This window comes from Anser brachyrhynchus, assembly GCF_964034855.1.
Source record: "Anser brachyrhynchus genome assembly, chromosome: 1".
Taxonomy (NCBI): Eukaryota; Metazoa; Chordata; class Aves; order Anseriformes; family Anatidae; genus Anser; species Anser brachyrhynchus.
This window is the reverse complement of record NC_137694.1, coordinates 6,135,222-6,153,068: the sequence shown is the minus strand read 5'-3', so window position 1 is coordinate 6,153,068 and position 17,847 is coordinate 6,135,222. Positions and strand designations below refer to the sequence as shown.

General features: G+C 42.0%; 1 protein-coding gene across 15 annotated transcripts in view; it reads right to left on the bottom strand.

The window, feature by feature from the left end:
• CELF2 (CUGBP Elav-like family member 2) overlaps positions 1 to 17,847 on the bottom strand; it is a 567,685-nt gene that overhangs the window by 230,102 nt on the left and 319,736 nt on the right. The window lies entirely within an intron of this gene.

The window sequence follows — 17,847 nt, the reverse complement described above, 5'->3', positions numbered from 1 at the left end:
GGCTGTCAACATTCAAGTCAGCTCAGTGCCTCCAAGTGTTCCAGTTCCCGCTCTCCAAGGATAAGCTTCAGAAAATTAAAAGGAAAAGAAAACTTCTGCTCTTGGCCATGACTGTACAGCAACTGCTGTAGCCCAAACCAAGCACGTAAGGATGTTTCTGCAAGTTGTCCGTTCTCAGATTCTCAAAGTGACAGATATTATTAAGCCAGGAGCTAAAGAGAAGCTAGAACAACCCAGGAGCAATAGATGCACAGGAACAGTCGAAATTCAGATGCTATTGGCAAGATTTTCTTTAAGTCTCATATAGTTACTTCCTTTCGAGCTGAATATTCATCTTCCACAAATATAAATATTCTCTTGCAATGCTATACTTGTTTAACATCCACCACTGTGTATTCTCCACCTATAACAATGAGATGGTGCAGTAAAGTAAACAGCCCTGCTGCAGGAGAGAGGTTCAGTTTTAATACACGCAAATGAATTAAATTAGACGTAAGCAGGTTATGAAACAGTGAGAGAGCTGCCAAGAATCAAAGAAGAGATCGAATTTAACCATTATTAAAATGACAAAACTTGGGATCACCAACTGTAAACAATTTTCATCACCTAATTAAACAGCCCATTAGTGTTTTCAAAAGAGATGGTTGGCGGTGGCCACTCAGAAAAACACTGTTGACTTTGCAATGGTTTGTGCTCCAAGTTAATGGAGTTGATTTCCAGCACGCATTTCCCCTGTGCAATTCATCACAACCGCACCAAACCCTTTGTGCAATCCCAACACGAGCACGTATCGCCCGCCACGTGGGTCTGAAGCCTGCTGCTGTGTGGCACGAACACCTCGGGCACGCACTGCGCCGAAATCAAGGCGCTGCTCTTAACCTGAGCAGCCTTGCTGGATTAGGAGGATTACCTGCGTGTGCCGAGCTGTAGGCAGCACAGAAATATGGGCTGGGGTAGGGGCTGGGGCTGAGCAAGGGAAGAAACAAGGAGCCACCACTATACACCGTATTTTATTTACATTCTTACATTGAGGTAAGCCATATACCTGTAAACGACACAGCAGAACCTAAACCATGTGCTTTAAAGATTCACTGCTGATGAAAAATGAAAAACTCTAGAGAAAAGTTCATTTTCATAAAGATTTTGATGTACGCCGAGTCCCCACAGTCGGGGCGTTTTGCATTTGGGAAGAACAATCCCGTCCAAAGTTTCTCAGAGGTCTCCAACCACGTGGGCTTCACCAAGGCTCCCCGAACCTGTGTGCAATGCCTGTCACCCGCTGCAGCACCTTGCCAAATGCTTCGGAGAGAACCACGGCAGAAAAATCGAACACTGTGACTCCCTTCTGCACCAGCACCTGTGCCAGAAAGGCTGAGCTGAGCAAGCCCTGCCTGCAGCTTGAGCAAGACATCGCAACGGCTTTGCAGCTATCCAGAGAAAACGAGAAATTAAAGAGGGTGAGGATTTGTTGAGCTGTTCTAAATTATTGGGAGTCATTGTTTAGAACAGGCTCCTTTCTGTCTTTATCTCTCTTAAATAGAACTGTATCTGAAAATATATTTGTTTATGCAGATTGGACATCCTTCTCCTGTTTGAATTAGCACTATAAGTACATTCTGTATCAGTGCAGACATACTCGATGTATTTAATGTCAACATTGCTAGCAACGATGGAGATTGGAAATATTGCTCTGCTTGTTGGCCATGGAATAAATTTGCCAGACAGAATCAGTGTAGCTCTAGAGTTTAAATTAATGCAAGCAACACTGTTATCAGTAGTCTTTAGCCTGCCACTCTTAGCTTCTAACAGAAACATTTAGGAATAGGAAGCATTACATCTGGCTACAGCTGCATATTACATGGTCCATTGAGACTTAGATGCTGATGGCTGAACTGAATAACAAACAGCTGGGTATAAATGCAAAGATCAGGGAATCATAAGAAAACGCTTGTATAGTATCTTTGAAGCCTCAAACACAATGATACTGTATTAGTGCTATTAGAATTACAGAATAAAATAGCCTGAGGATTGGAGTTCAGCTCCTCAGCGTGGGGAAGCAGTCACTTTAAGGCAGGTACCAGCAGATTCTTTTCTGACTGCTGTAGTATTTAGATTCACACCATGTATTATATTAAAAAGTTGGTTGTGAAACTAACAGGAATCTTCACGTCTGCAGTACCGGGTAAAAGTCAGCCTGCCCCGGGAGTTACGGGACATGATTCCTCTCCATCTTTGGGAAAGTGTTGGTGAAAATCTTCGAAAATTAACAAAGGTGATATTTTCAGTGCCATCAAAAATGTAGTGGCAAAGATTTGAAATGAGACACATTTCATTCAGTACAGGGACAAACCAAAACAGTATTTCACTCCCCCATAGGGCTAAAGGCAGCCGAGAAGGGAAACCAAACCCAGAGCACTGGTGGGGGCACAGTGACAGGTCTTCCCTCCCATCCTCCTAGTGCCCAGAGAAACACAAGCTGCCCTTGGTATTCAGCAGCTTCCACTGAATGAGAAACGTGTTTAAAGAAGAACAAATGTGTGTTATTCGATTAAATCTACTCTACAGATTGCGTGTTGCCAGGACTGACACTAGACACGACTATCTGACCTACGGAGCAACAGTACAGAGAGCGTCGCAAGACCTCTCTACGGCAACTGAAGAACAAAGACAAAGAATCCAAGTGTGGCAGAAGAGAAGGCCTAAAATTGCTACTAATTGGCTTAAGGAAAGAAAAATGGCTTGTAGTTCCTTTTATATGAAAAAAACTGTTTGTTCAGTAACTGAATGTGAGTCGTTTGGGACCTGTAAAATGTAGAAACCCATTTTCCTGCCGGGTTTGAACTCTACAAACCTACCTAACTGAGCATCCTACAATCCAAAGGGCACTTTGTTAAATCTCGTCCACCTATATCAGCTCTAGGAGAGAGAGCGATACCTAGGGAAGGAGATCAGCACGCAAGCTGAATGAATATGGGATATGATAAGAAAATTCAAGAACAGCTCTCCTGTAGCCTGTTCAATACAGCACGTTTCTCTCTCTGTTGAAGGTCTTCAACTCCACTGAATGTTCCTGTCTCAGGAAGACAGCCACCCACATTTCTGAAGTAGTTCAAAGACCAAAGAAATCTCCCTCTAAGACTTCCTGAAGACTTGAGGAGACAAAATTGTGATTCATCAGACAAGAAAGACTGAACAGTTTTGAGACTGCTTTCTGGATTCCAACAGGGAAAGTAATCTTCAGTAGGATGGTGGAGACTCTCTGCTGAGCAAGTGTAACACTGGGTGGTGTAGCAAGCAGAGAAAGAAATACTTTTCTAGCCTGCCAGAGGTAACAAACGAGGAAGGAAAAAAAGGAAGAAAAAAAGGATTCTTGAAAACGAAGAATAGTTTTATAGTTACTTTCTAGTTTTTGAGCCTCAGGAGTTGATGAAAAGGTGTGAGGTGACACGGCACAGAAGCACACCATGCACAAGTGGGCAGAAACATAGAACCTTGAACCTCCACAGAAAATGATCATAAAATAATATCAAAGGTGGATTACTTTCACTAGTTAGCACACCATCACCCTTTCATCTACCCAGGTCTCGATACTATTATATAAAAAGATACTTCCGTCACGATGCCAAGACCAAAGTGGGTTTAACTTCAACAAAGAAAGTTCCTTCAATTTCTCTACTGGAAACAGCCTCTGCCAATGTTGAAGATAGCTCTGAGAATTCAGGAGCATTAAGGAGGGTAATGTACTTGAGCTTTGTTCTAATTACTTTTCTTAATAAGTTTTGCTGGACCACTAAGAATAGAAGCTGTCCTGGGAACTCCAGCACTCAATCACCGTGGTGTTCCTGGGCAGAGCTTGCTGCAATCAGGCAGCAGAACTTGGAGGCAGAATTATCACCTTGGGCAGCAAGTGCCCAAAGCACGTGGATCTAAATGCCCTTATTGTCACCTGGCTGTGATGTGAAATTGCCTAGAGCCCCTTCCACAGAAGGGTAGATGGCCATAAACAGGTGTGTATTGAGACTGGTATTATTTTGTTCAAATGATTTTTAAAATAGCTTAAAAAAAAAAAAGGGGAACCTAAAAAGGCTATGCAGAACATCCAAATTATCACTTTCCTTAGGATAATAAAAACCAGCCAGAACCAAAGGATAGCAGTGGGAACACACTAATTTCAGTCCAGACTGTTTGTGCTACTGGCAATAAATTCATCGATCTACATGCATGCACTCATTACTTGCTCATGGATGTATAGGCATTAAGGATTGTCCCTTACTTATTTATTAGCATTCATGTGATCATTAAACATCTCTACCCGCACTCGTCAATGCGGTAAATCACAGAGCCCATAACTGTATGTGACTTTCTAGTCAAAAGCAGCCTGTGGTCATCTCCTCCGAGACAAATCCCACTTTCAGAGAGGATTCAAATGCCCAGTTTGTTGGGGGGGGGGACATGACCCAAAACCACTCAAACTAAAACTCATTAGAGGAAAAAGAATGTGTGGGTGTTATTAACAGGCAACTGATATACGATGCTTCTATGAATTGCTGCTCCAAAAAGCATATTCAGGATTTTGTCCTAAAAGTTTTTGTTCAAGCTTCCAGTGCCTGCTTTACATAATTAGGAAATCAAGGCTATCTATCTCCTCTCCACCACGTTATAGCTCCTGTTTCTTCAGCTATTGAAATGCAAAATGGTAACATTTTGATATGGGGAAGAGGTACATTAGTTTACTTGCGCAAAGATTAAGTTGCAACGCTAGAAATCCTGTGTGTGCAGGAGAAAAACATGAAAAACTGCCTTTTCAGTGCCATTTTTCTCCTCCTGAAAACTCTAGCTGTTCCGCAGCATGGTGTGGTAGGAAGTTACAACACCTATGATATGACTTATTTAATAAACCTCACCACCAACCATGAATAAAGTTTCAAATCCATGAAAATAGTATTATAAACAAGCAATTAACAGACTCTGACTTTATTTATATTTATCTCAATTACAAATTTTAATTTGACTAGTTTCAACTGCACGCTACTGGAAGTAACAGCACTAGCTTGAACATGGAAAGGTCAGAATTTTTAGTGAAGAAAAGCTCTAACACAGGCTAACAGTGCTGGTTTCCTGTATTTGAAGGCTACAGTACTGGGCCATATAGTTTGATTTTTATAAGCCTTATAATGAGGGTGGAGAGGATATACATTCCATTCTTCAGCTGCATTTTTGTTCCACAAAGACTGCAATTTTCAGTCTCTTGAAAATGTAATTATAGATAATGTTTGCATCAGTGGCAAGAACACAATGAGCACATGGGGCATGAAAACTCCACTCAAATCACATCCTCTTAGGTTACGAAGCTTGTCTTCTGCCAAGAGTAGAGGCATTTCAACAAGCTAATGTTCAGTATGAAAAGGATTGTTTTATACTAGCCCATACATACACTCTGCTTTTACTTTTTTTCCATTATTCTACTCTTTGTATAGGGCATCTACATAAACCGGAACAAAGATTAATTGGAGTTTCTCTGAAAATCTGCTGTCTATAAAAAATTTAAAATCTTTAACTAAGAACATAGAGGTATATCAGCACACCTTGTTCCAATGATCATGCATTTTGCAGTTGCAAAACTGAATCAAGTTCAAATCAAAAAGATAGCAAGTGAAAAGATAGCAATGTTGCAAGAGGGGAGGTCGCTTTGAGATAAACTAACCAGGTTTGGGTTAGAAGTGGGATTGAAGACTGCTTCATAGCCAACACAACCAGCTCTTTTGATGGATTTCAGAAAGAAAAATCAAGCAAATTACTTTGTGATAAACTACAGATATCTGATATGAAAAAAAAAAATCCTGATAAGAAGAGTTCTGCATCATGCAAGGTAACTGCATCCCAAAGTAACACTGACTTGTTCTTCTACATTCAGAGTAACTACTCTTCTGCCTCGGTAGTAAATCGGAATAAGCCTGAGGCATAAGTGATCTTGATGCCGCTTTGGTGCTACTTTCAACATATTCATCCCTTAGAGCGCATTGAGCTCCTTGACTAAGACAATTAACCTGCTTTCTAAAGAAAACAAGAGCTTTACACACACACAGAAGATGCAAATTTGCACATCAAAACAAAGAACCCACGCAGTATCCCAAAATCTCAGAGGCACGAGGCAGGAGGGGGCAGGCAGACGCCAAGCTCGATGCTGCAAAGGATTCCTCAGCCAGCGTAGGAACAACGGAGGGTGGTCAGCAAGCAGAGAACCTCAGCTGAGAGCCCACACTTCCCCTGCAAGTCTTTTAATGCCATTAAACTTATTGACATAGTAGATCGAGATGACTTTTAAACTTTTAATTGAAAAAAAAAAAAGCATGTGTGGGGGATGAATGCCTTAAAAACCGCAAGGCCAACCAGGAGAACCCCAAATTATATAACTGTCAACCATAACTTTCTCTCCATTTCATAAAGGGTCGTGATTCTTAGCAGCAGGAGCCAGCACTTGCACTAACTGGGAGTCCTAGCATGCAGCTACCAAAATGTTTGTCTTCCAGAAAGCCCGGGGAGAAGCATACACTTGCGTTTCGTAAGCAAGGAGGAGAATCAAACTTAAGCTCTTGTCACACTGAATATGCCCAATCAACACGAATTCTTTGTCTTTATTCGTACATGGTGCATTTGGATCACAGACACAGAGCGCTTGAAAACCAAAGGGAGCCTACCCATCGACTCCAGCAAGCCTTGGCTTCGGTCCTTAATTTATGCCTAAGAACCAGTCTTTCTGGAATCACACTCTCTGACCTGATTCCACTCATGCTAGCTGAGTTTTACCACCAGTTTCACTGCAAACAGAGTCAAGATCTTAAAGAAAGGGCCATGATCTACTAAAGCCTCTATATAACCTCCTGATGCATCATCTGACTTCCAGCTGCATGCATTCATTGCACAGAATACCGTTCCCTCTAGTGATAAAGGTTTCACAAACACCTCACCATTGAAGCAACTAATAACACAGAAGTCTGTCACGGCTATAATTTGGGAGAATTCCTTAAAACGTGATTACACTGAAGTCCTACTGAGTTTAACCAGGTCTTCTTTCAACGCTCCGAATTGCTGGCTGAAACTCTCAGCTTATCATGTGGAATTAACAGATGCCCTTGAGAAAGGCACATCACGTAGATCCAGCGATTTGCATTGAGTAAGTAGGGCAACTTGTGGTTGTGAGAAAAAACACATGATGATACAGGGGTTGGTTGACAACAGTTGCGTGAGACTGCTTTAAAAAAAAATGTGCTGTGAGAGCCTGCTAACAAAAGACCCACTATAAAAACGCAAGAAAACATACTTTGTCTAATGAAAATGTTGCTTTGACATCATATATGTCTATACTCCCAGAAGACCTGGAAAATCATAGTTAGGGCTGATAATTCCAGCATGTTGGGTCAGGGAGCGCTACCCAAAAAGGACGGCCATACTTCCAGGGAGTTTCAAGACACGAGCCACTAGCTGGAAACTAAGAACATAAAATTATTAAGCAGTTCTGTTATAAATTATAAGTGGTTCTCCAAGTTCAATAGGTTCGTCCTACCCCTCTTATCAAAGAAGAAGGAAAATAAAGTACCTGCTTTGCAGATTTTTATAGGAACTTATTCCACCAGAGCAGCTGGGGAAGAAGCACAGAGGTGTTTGTTTGAGTATTTAATAGGTGGTGATAACAGGGTGACCCACTGGTCACAGCAACCTTTCAGTGGTGGCTATGTGGAGATAGCAGAGCAGGGTGGTTCTTACCTTGCAAGGCAGAAAAAGGGGAAGGAAGGCTTCATGCAGGCATGCAACGTGAAGCAGAGGATGCTGAAGGCTCCCAGCATTTTAAGCAGATACCAGCAGGGCAAATTGCAAGTGTCAAGGACAGAAAAAAATATGACGAGGTGGTAAGAGGCTGCAAAAGAGTTTTAGCTATGTTGATGGATTTTTTCAAGTGCTAGATGCTAAGCTTCTTCACTGATTAAAAAAAAAAAAAAAGTTTTTCAGTTAGATCTATGAGGTTTTTTCATTATTTACAGCATATTATAGGATTGGATAAAAGGGCTTTGTTTGCTGGTTCTTGGCGATGTGATTATTTGCTGTTAAATATTTACAGATTTTTTTGCCCAAAGAGTTTTGGGGAAGGATAGGGGAGTTGATTTATTTCCTTCTAAGTTTCCATGAAGCCTTCCAGGTTCACATTCAAAAATTATCAGCAGCAATTTTGCATTTTCTGGGATTTGAGGCTTTGCTGGGCTTAAAAATAAAATCTCTATTCCTGTTAAGACAAATGATGCTCCACTTTCTAAAAATAACATTAATTTTAAATAATGATTTTCTCTGCTAAGTTACCCTGAGTTTGTTTGCATCTTTTACGAAAATCTGCCTAAAAACATATCCTTCTCTCCTCATTTGCTGCCTGGGGGCCTGGCATCTCTCAGCTCCAAATTCACTCTGTACCTATGCCTTCAAATCCGACAGGAAAATCAGAGACCTGACAGACCGCAGTCAGCTGCAGTCCCCTCCGTTTCCTTTCCCACTCGCATAGAAACCAACAGCCTGGGGATGCTGAGAGACCTTCAAATCCTTCGAAGGCCAGTGAAGGAAAAAAGTCTAAGTATCCCCTGATGTGGAGGTGAGGACGGAGGGAGCAAAGAGGCACAGAAACAGCCAAGAAGTCTCCAGCTCCTGCAGAGCTTCCAGGTACCAATACGGGCATCTTTGCAAGCTGAAAATTGTTCCTTTCTGAATCCCTGCGTGTATCTCTCACTACGAGTAGCCTGCTGTTCCTGAACAAAGATGCACAGGCAACAGTGATGCTAAAGGACCTCTTCCCAAATCCAATAAACTGTACGCACAAGGGAAAAAGAACTGACCTAAAAGAGCCTGGACTAACGCTTTGAAAACACAGACAGCAGTCAGTGCTTCTGAACGCTGCTCAGGCCAAACTAAGCCAGATTTCTGGCTGGAAAACAGTCCTCAGTCCTCTATGAATTACTGCATGTTTGCTCCAAAGGAAGGGTTTGCAGAACGAGTTGAAGAGTTGCTTCTGCCTCACGTCACTGTGATACCCAAGAACCCTAAGTCAATGTCTATATGTCTGTCCTAACAGCCATTGCAGAGAAAGGCTCAGAAACACACAGAAACTGCCCCAACAACTTTATGCTCTCCAACAGTAGAGTAAGGCATGTAAAGCTTCATTCAACTCCAGTAAAACACTGCAGGAACAGCACAGACATGAGCATGGTAAGGAGAAGATATTAAAAGGCCGAGGACTTATTCTCCCCTGCCTTGACTTGATGATAAATAAATGCGGTCTAGCATGTGAGATACTAAGCTACACTTAAGCAGTAATGAAATCAGGCAAAGACAATTGTTTTAAAAGTCAGTAATACACTGTTGGGCTTCCTTCTACTATATCTGAGCCTAGCTACGAAGCTGCTGCATTTAGTGTTCTTTTTTTTTTTTTTTTTTTTTCTCCACAGGCAGCGAACCAACTTAAAAGGAAAAGTTGTATTCTGTCTTCTGCAGCCAAATGATAGAGATGTATGTCAGTGAAAATTGGGAGCCCCTCAGGCACCGATATGAATCCTCCTCTCTGGCAAAGGGGAAAAGGCTCGTCAAGAACAAAAGAAACCCCCCACACCCGACCTGAGAGGTGTGAGCATCCCTCAAATGAATTAAAATTGACTACCTTCCAACATGATAGCAACTCACTGGGCTAGCAAGGTAGGACGGTATCTAAAAAAGTTGGTTGCCTCTTGTTTCTGCGTTGAAGCTCAGTCTGACGTGAGCAACGGGAAAAAGACTGCAAAAAAACAAACACATTTATACTATCACAATTCATAGTTCAGAGCTGGCCAGGCTGGCACTGGAAGCAAAGCAGAACATTATGCATTCCTCACTTAAGCCAAGCTCCTGTAAAGCCATTGGAAGTTTGGCTTGAACACGGACTGCAGGCTATAGTCTGTAATAAAATATCAGATAATGTTGCTTTCCGTGTCCAGAGACGTTGTTCTCTTTCTAAGAACTGCTTCACTTGTCCATATATGTTTCCACGTCCTGCAAAATTAAGACTAATTGTATTTCTTCTTCTTCCCCCTGGTTGCCTCCCACTCAATACACATCTCCAGAAAGAGCTGGCAACTCTAAACCTGCCAGGGAACGCACAGCCAGTGCTCACGTGGCAATCCTAAAATTGCCCTGCTTGAAGGAAGAAGTTGCATTACACGTGTCAGTTTAGGACAAGGGGAACGATATTTGCATTATTCCCCCTGGAGAGATCATCTAGATTTGCGGCTATCCCTTAATTAGGCATTTAGGTTTTGCAGTAAAAATCTTTGAAATAGGCTCCAATCAGGACACTGTCAAGAATCAGTTTTAAAGACTAAATTATCCAAAAGAACTATGGATTTTCACAACAAAACTCAAAGTAATAGTCACTATAATCTCCTGAACTTTCTCTTTTTTTTTTTTGGACAGCAGAAGATAAAAGTAGTTTGGATAAGACAGCTAAAGTATGAAAAAAAAGGTTTCCAAGCAAGATTTTGGAAGAGTAAGTTTAAACTGAATTTTAAGAAATTAAAAGTTCATTTACTGGTTAATGAAATTATCAGTTTTTCTGTGTGTTCGTACAGAAACTGCAGAAAAAATGATATTTTTTTCCCCTGAAAGATGTGATGAGGCAATCAAGTTTACTAAAAAGCACAGAGAAATTACATAAACAGGCAGCCATCAACTTGGAATTGCTTTGTATGAATAACAGTTACCAAACAGCCTTTTCTTTAAGACATAGCCACCGGGCATGCAGCATGTTTGACAACGTTTCAGACTCCTAGTGCTTGTTCTACAATCCATCTCTGGTAAAATATTAAAAAAAATAAAAATAAAAGCATTTATTGATAAAGGGCATAGCCAGATGTCTCTCTCGCTAACAATGAATTGCAGACAAAAGCTGAGAGATCCAGGCAACTGAATGAGCCAGAAAAAAAATAAATTAAAGAGAAGAACAGAATAGATTACTTGATTTTGTAGATTTTCCTGTAGATTTTTTCTGTAGAGTTATCCTCTGCCATAAGTTAATAACTTTCAATTACCTGGGCCTGTTTCAGGCAAATGAAGTGCACTTATCGTACGCCAGGCCACCCAGTACCACTGGACCGAGTGTCAGCGAGGTCTCCAGTCAATGGCACAACAAGTGGTGGGTCAAGCAAGCTGCAGACTTTAGATTTTATTTTTCATTTTTTGCATCTCTGAGCGAGTCAGTGGTGCAAAGCCACGGAGAAGCAAGAAATGGGAAAAGCGAGTGTGTATCAAACAAGGCGACAGCGTCACGCCTCTGGATTAAGAGGATGAAGGATCTTCATTATTTTTCAGGGTTATGAAACAAAAGATAGCTCTTGTCAGCTGTGACTTGCGATCAGTCTGGAACTGCTTCAAAGGACATCGATGTGGTAACAGAGCACAATAAAAGCCTGCTATAGCACAGGGCAGAAAGGCTCATGGTGTTGCTTCGGCAGGAACAGCTCCTCCTCCTGCCGGGGAGGTAACCAGCTACACACATGGGCTAGAGGGGTAGGTCTAACCCATACATCCACCCCAGTGTCTACAGGCCATTACATCTGGATGGCAAGAAACTGCAAAAGCTGTAGATTAGTGTTGCACTGAACTACCAGCACTGCTGGGAGATGGTCAGAGTTAGGCCTTCCCCCCAGAACTGTATTTGCTTTAGCGTGACAGCCTACGCTGAAAAAGGAAAAAAATAAGTCATCTGATTTTTTTTATTTAATACATTTTCACAAAAGATCAGTCGGCGCATTTCTGAAACAACTGTGACTGTAAACTTTAAAACCCCAGAGTAAGATCCGCAGAACAATTCGAGAAACGAACAGGGACACGGAAACAATAAAACTAAACACTCAGGCCACTGTTCCTCTTCGGGCGAAGCGAAGTGGCTCAACTTGTGCAGCACGACGGGGGTGGGGAAGAAAGGAGGTGAATCCCCCGCATACCTCTTCACAGATGGAGCATCCCCGGTGGCAGCGTGGAGAAGGATGAGCTGGGAACAGCTGGACCCGACGACTGCCTCCTCCCAGGGTGAGGAATCCTGCAGGGCTGGTGTGTGTCTCTGGATGGTCCTGAGCCACAATCCCTTCCCCTGGGGTGGGACAAGGTGCTGCCCCTTCTAGCAAGCAATGGGCGAGGTCACAACACAACGCCCAGGAGGCCAGGGTCCCTCACACCCATCTTGCACCAAGGCTTTTGAAGCATCGCCTTTGAACTTGGCTTCAAGCGCTGGCACCGCTTTATAGGCGAGGGGAGCCAAACGAGAGAAGCTGTCCCATAGCAGGGGCCAGACCCGAGATACTCAATCTTCATCTGAGTTATACGACATGAGAAAATAGAGCTGTTCTCTTCAATTGTTTTTTTTTTTTTTTTTAATTTGCGTAAATCCAAAGGAAAAAAAAATCACCAAACAGGCGCTATTGGTACAGTAGGCAACTCCTTTGTGAATTGGCTCATTTAGGCATTCATTTAAATACAGTAATTAAGATTTAACACAAAACAGAAGCTGCTTTCAGATGTCATTTTGAAGGCCAGATGATCTTCTCTTTATTAATATTATAATTTTAAACTATTGTCAGCTGATTTTTCAAGGATCAAGCTGTGAGCAAAGAGAATACACTGCTGAAGTGTGTCCTATTTATGTAATACAATCTCAATGAAAATGAGGAATTGATTATAAATCTGTGATACAGAGGATGGATAAACTGCACAACTAAATCTCAAGGTGCTTTATCTGGACGAGAAGAGAGAATTTATCGCTTCAGCATCTGCCATTCACCTATAATATTTAACGCCATATGGAAGAACACAACACCGTTTAAGGCAACATATTTCTGAAAACCTTTATGAGAAAGCCAGCAGCTTACTGCAAATGAAAAATGAAATCCTGGAGGGAACACAAGTGCTTCTATTCCTTTACATAGGAATGCAGAATGCAGGAATGCGGGCGAAAGCAATTAAAGTATGATGATTCTAAAGGGGAATAATTATTTCACAATTACTTGAGAACATTACATTTATTGCTCTAATTAGTTTTTATTTTCCAAATAGGCATTCTAGTTCTTGCATTTTTCTTGCACCTACGAAGGCTTTTTTCCTGTTTTCCCACCTCTTCGCTAAGGAAAGCTCAGCCTCACTCTATCTGTGCGTTTTGTATATTGTGACTTTAGCCTCTGGTTAACCTCGCCCTGCCACCAGTTTGTTTTAATCAAGGGGAGCCATGTCAGAAGATGCAATATGCTTTGCAATTATATGAACACACAAGAAACAATCCACTATAGGAAACACAGTTTGTAGAAATGAAAAGAAAAAAAAAATAATCACCTCCCTGCTTCAGAAGGAAGGCTTTTTTTATGCTAAAGTTATAAGACAATGACTTTTCTCTAGAGGGCTGTGTCTTGCAAGATGTACTCCTTATATTCCAGGAGTTTTTAAAAACTACAAAAATTTTGTACACCTTTCCCCTATATTAGTTGGGTGAAATATTTTTATATTAATCTATGAATTAATTATGAAATCTGAATAGTCCAAATGCTCATAAGATATCAAACATCCTAAAATGCCAATGAAATATTTAGACTTGTCAAAGTTTTTAAAGCAATCATAACTGATGATTAATTTGGATGATGAATACGTGTGGGGGAGGCTTAAAAAACCTGTGAGATCACATCATAGGAAGTGGAAGATATATTTAAATATTAATGTGCTAAGAGTTATTGTGGGTTAAATACTCAGTGCGACTCTAGTCAGCTACCAGGAAAGATGATGGGGAGAAGGACCCCTGAAAACATAACTGTTTAGTTGACAGCTGAAGATCTGTTTTCCCTTCTGAAGCTCTTTGTCAACAGTCGAGAAATTTCCTCTCCTTCGGCTTTGCTTTTTCTCAATAGTGACCCCAGGAATCTCTGTCCGCTAAGTGAACTAACAAGTCATAATACTTAACATAAAGCTACTGCTAAATCAAAGTTAGAATAAAACGCCAGTACAAGGGTGAGGCTATGGGCTCAGAAAACAGCTGATAGCTAGATACCCATTTTCACTTAGCAAATCAGGGTTTGACATTCTACATACAAAGAAACAGATAGCTGATAAATTATTTTTGACAGTATGTTGAGTTTTCCCTGCAGTGAAGTTTAAAAAAAAAAAAAAAAAGTTAATTTTATTACCTCCACTTCATGCTGTAAAGGCTCTATTTTGCAGGGTTAGTGGGGGAAAGGAAAGGCTTGTTTGTTTGTTTCAAGTGCAAGAATGACCCGTTAACGATGACATCCCTTCTTTATTAAACAATGCATACAAAGAGCACTGAAGATTGATTTTCGCTGCCTTTTTAATCAGCATATTGCACATATATCTGATTTTGACTCATCTTGGAGAAAAGAGAGAGGAATTCAAAGACCAAGGACTTTTTATGCATAATTACCACAGAACCCAAGCAGTTGTATGCGGACTGCTTTAAGCCCTCTGACAAACGTACCACAGAATTTATTGACATTATGCCCATATAGGAACTATTAAAGTGAAATTTGAGTTTGTCTTGGTAGGAAAAAACACTGCTTCTCCTTAACATTAAAGATAATCCCAGGCACTGGAATGTGCATCACAAAACCGAAAGCCTTTGGTGGTATTGCAGAAATCAATGCAGGGGGTTACTATGGTGAGTGTTTAATCCTCAAAGCGACCACTTTACAACCATCCCCTTGGCATGTACAGGTAACTCGGTAAAATTACTAAGCAAATTACGATGAGCTCGCGTTTTGTAACTGTCCTTAGGAATCGTTAACCCTCTCCTGCCCTGCCCAAATACACACACATACACTTCCACTTCCATCTTTTCTTCATATGTGGTTCTTGCACACCAATAACACATGCAAGCTATGAATAACATTAAGCAATTTCTGATCTTTCAACCAGAGCACTAACCAAGCGGTCTCTTTGCAAGCATTTGTGACGGTTTGAGCATCCAGCTTGCCACCTGCCCTCAAGAGCGAAAGTTTACATTTCATATCCTAGAGCGTCTATTTTCCAATGCCATTCCAGAAATAATTTTTATTAGTAAAATTGCCAATCGGTTACTAACCGGCTATATTAACACCAAGCGTATAGTTTACTTACACTGAATAACCATGCTCAAAGTACCTGATGGTCTGTTTTACTTATATTCATCTAGACAGCAGCAGCAAAGCAAGGAAGGCAGCAGCATTTGAGAGCAATTAGCTGTCTACCAGAGCTGAGAGTATTTTAACTTTGACAATTATCAAGCTAGCAGTTAACTTTCAAAATAGGTAGGAAAACTGAGATTTCTCATTCCCTGTTGGTTGTTCAAAGAATGGACGATATTGAAAATAACTCCCTTTACAAACAACTTTGGAATGTACAAACAATGGGAAACGTGATACTGCATGGTACCAATTTCCTAAAACATCTGATACGCCACTGGCATTAAAAAAAAAAAAATAAAAAAATATCTAGTTCCGCAAATATTCACTGTAAAACAGAAGAGGTGATTTCTACATGCATCTTGCTAATTGCCTCACTCTAAAATAGGAAATTCCTTTCTGCTAAAGGCTGAACCACACTATACTGTGTGGCTGGACCAGATGGCGAGGTTAAAAGTTTTGTGCATCATCATAACTTGGAGCATGCTCTCGGATGCACTCTCACACCGCAGAGCGCTGCTGATGTCTGGCTGCACGTCTGGGGTGGGCCAGCGAAAGGGTACGGTGCGGACGTGCCCCTGACCCCTTATGCGTAATCAAACTGCATTCTCTTCAGCACTGATTAGTCCAGAGAGCTGGGGACCGGCAAATAAATGCACGTTGCCACTTGGCTAGAGGGACGAAATCATGTTTTAAACAGTGAATTACACAGTTTTAGAAAGGTGGCGAGGAACGCTTCCACTGAGAGCATTTAGTTTTAAGATTTTTTAGGGATGGATGCGCTGCTGGTTAATAGCAATTTAGCCTTGATATTAATTTGTATGCATGACACATGATCCCTTGAAATCATACATCTTCACAATTACTTAGATCAGCAGCAAAGCAAAGCTTTGTTAATGCAAGGAAGCAGCATTTCCAGAACATCACAACACGACCACTGAAGACGCAGGAGGTAAAGTTTTTTTTTTTCCTTCAAGAAATTACAAAGTCCCCCCCCGGCAAAAAAAAAAAAAAAAAAAAAAAGAGAAACCAGCATCAAATCCTACAAGGATGTGCATGTGGAAGCAATACCCCCTAGTTTCATTATTCCACTCGGTATTTAGAGATCCGCTTAGAAGCTGACATATATCTAGAGAAATTTTTGTTTCTTTGGACACACATTAAGACCTGTGCCTGATGAACACTGACTGCATTTCAAGCTGTGTTAAACTGTATTATGGATGCCTCGCAAAGAAGAGGAGCGCAGAAACAGCATGCAGGAGCAAGAGTTTGACATGGTACTCCCCCCTCGAGGGGCAAGTTGGAGATAAAGTTATGTAAGCCTAAGTGACAACAGGGCATCATCAGATGCAGTTAATAATGCCTCTGAGCTCGGAGATGTTTGTTAGCAGTATCTTTTCTGACTGCCTGGAAGGACAGCAGGTAGAAAAGTCTAATCAGAGCCGAGAAGATGAAGGCAAGGGAAAGCTTGGCTGTGGCACGTCCCTACAGAGGGCTGCAAACCAAGCGATCTGAACGTTCAGCAGCAACTTTGCACCCCAGCATTCAAACCTACGTTATTTTTAAGCAAAAGGGGGGGAGACGCAGCACCTTTTCCAACTAAACCTAATTGACCGGTGCCAATAAAAAGCGCAGATCTTATGGGAGGGGGGAAACCAGCAGAGAACTCATTGAAATCCTGGGGTCACTAAACAGAGACAACGGGCAGCATCTACACAAACACTCCGCTGTCCTCCAAGGACTGCAAAAAAAATTTAAGACATCCACAGTAAGTGGGTTCTCCCCCTGCCTCTTCTCCCTCTCTGCCACGCTTCCTAAACCTCAGCTGCCTGAACAACCGGCCGCTGCTGAACGCCTCTGCTCAGAGCGCTGCTGGAGCTGAGGGAAGCATCCCACCTGAGCAGAAAGTTTGCTGCCAGTCAGGGAGGTAATAAAAAAAAAAAAGTCAGAACCGTCTCAGATCGGGGCTCGCAGGTGACGGTCTCCGCTGCACGCAGGGTTTTATTTACACTCGCAACTTAGGCACTGCCTCGGCCGGAACAGCTCCAGCGCCAGAGCCTCCTCGCTTCCTTCTCACGCAACCCAAACCACGTTTGTCATCCCGACGAAAGAAGCAAAAGCAACAAAATAAAAGACAGCCCGGGCACTGCTAAAACGCAGCGCAGCAGCGCTCAGCCTTCGTACGTTTCAGCCAGCGAGCCTTTCCCCCCCCTCTCCCTAGCTGTTATTTTTCATACGAGGCTTAGGTTACCTGAAAACCCCTCTCAATTGGCAATGCCCAGGAGAATGATAACAGAAACTTTCAGATGGAGATTAACGGAGCAGAGGCAGGCCAGGGGGAATACTTTTATTTTTTTTATTTATTTATTTATTTTCCGAAATTCCTGCGCTCGGCGCCTCCCGATAAATCTGATCAGCGGTCCAAGTGCACGTCAAGCAGCCGGCCTCATGTTAATTAACACTCTCCGCACCGGACGGGGGGGGGGGGGGGGAGGGGGGGGAGGTTTAAAAAAAAAAAAAAAAAGGAAAAAAGCGCCCTGATTTCTGCCTGCCCTGACTTCCAGCTGACGCCGGTCCATCTCAACGTGGTCAAGAGGTTTTTATTCCGCCGGGGAGGGCAGGGCGC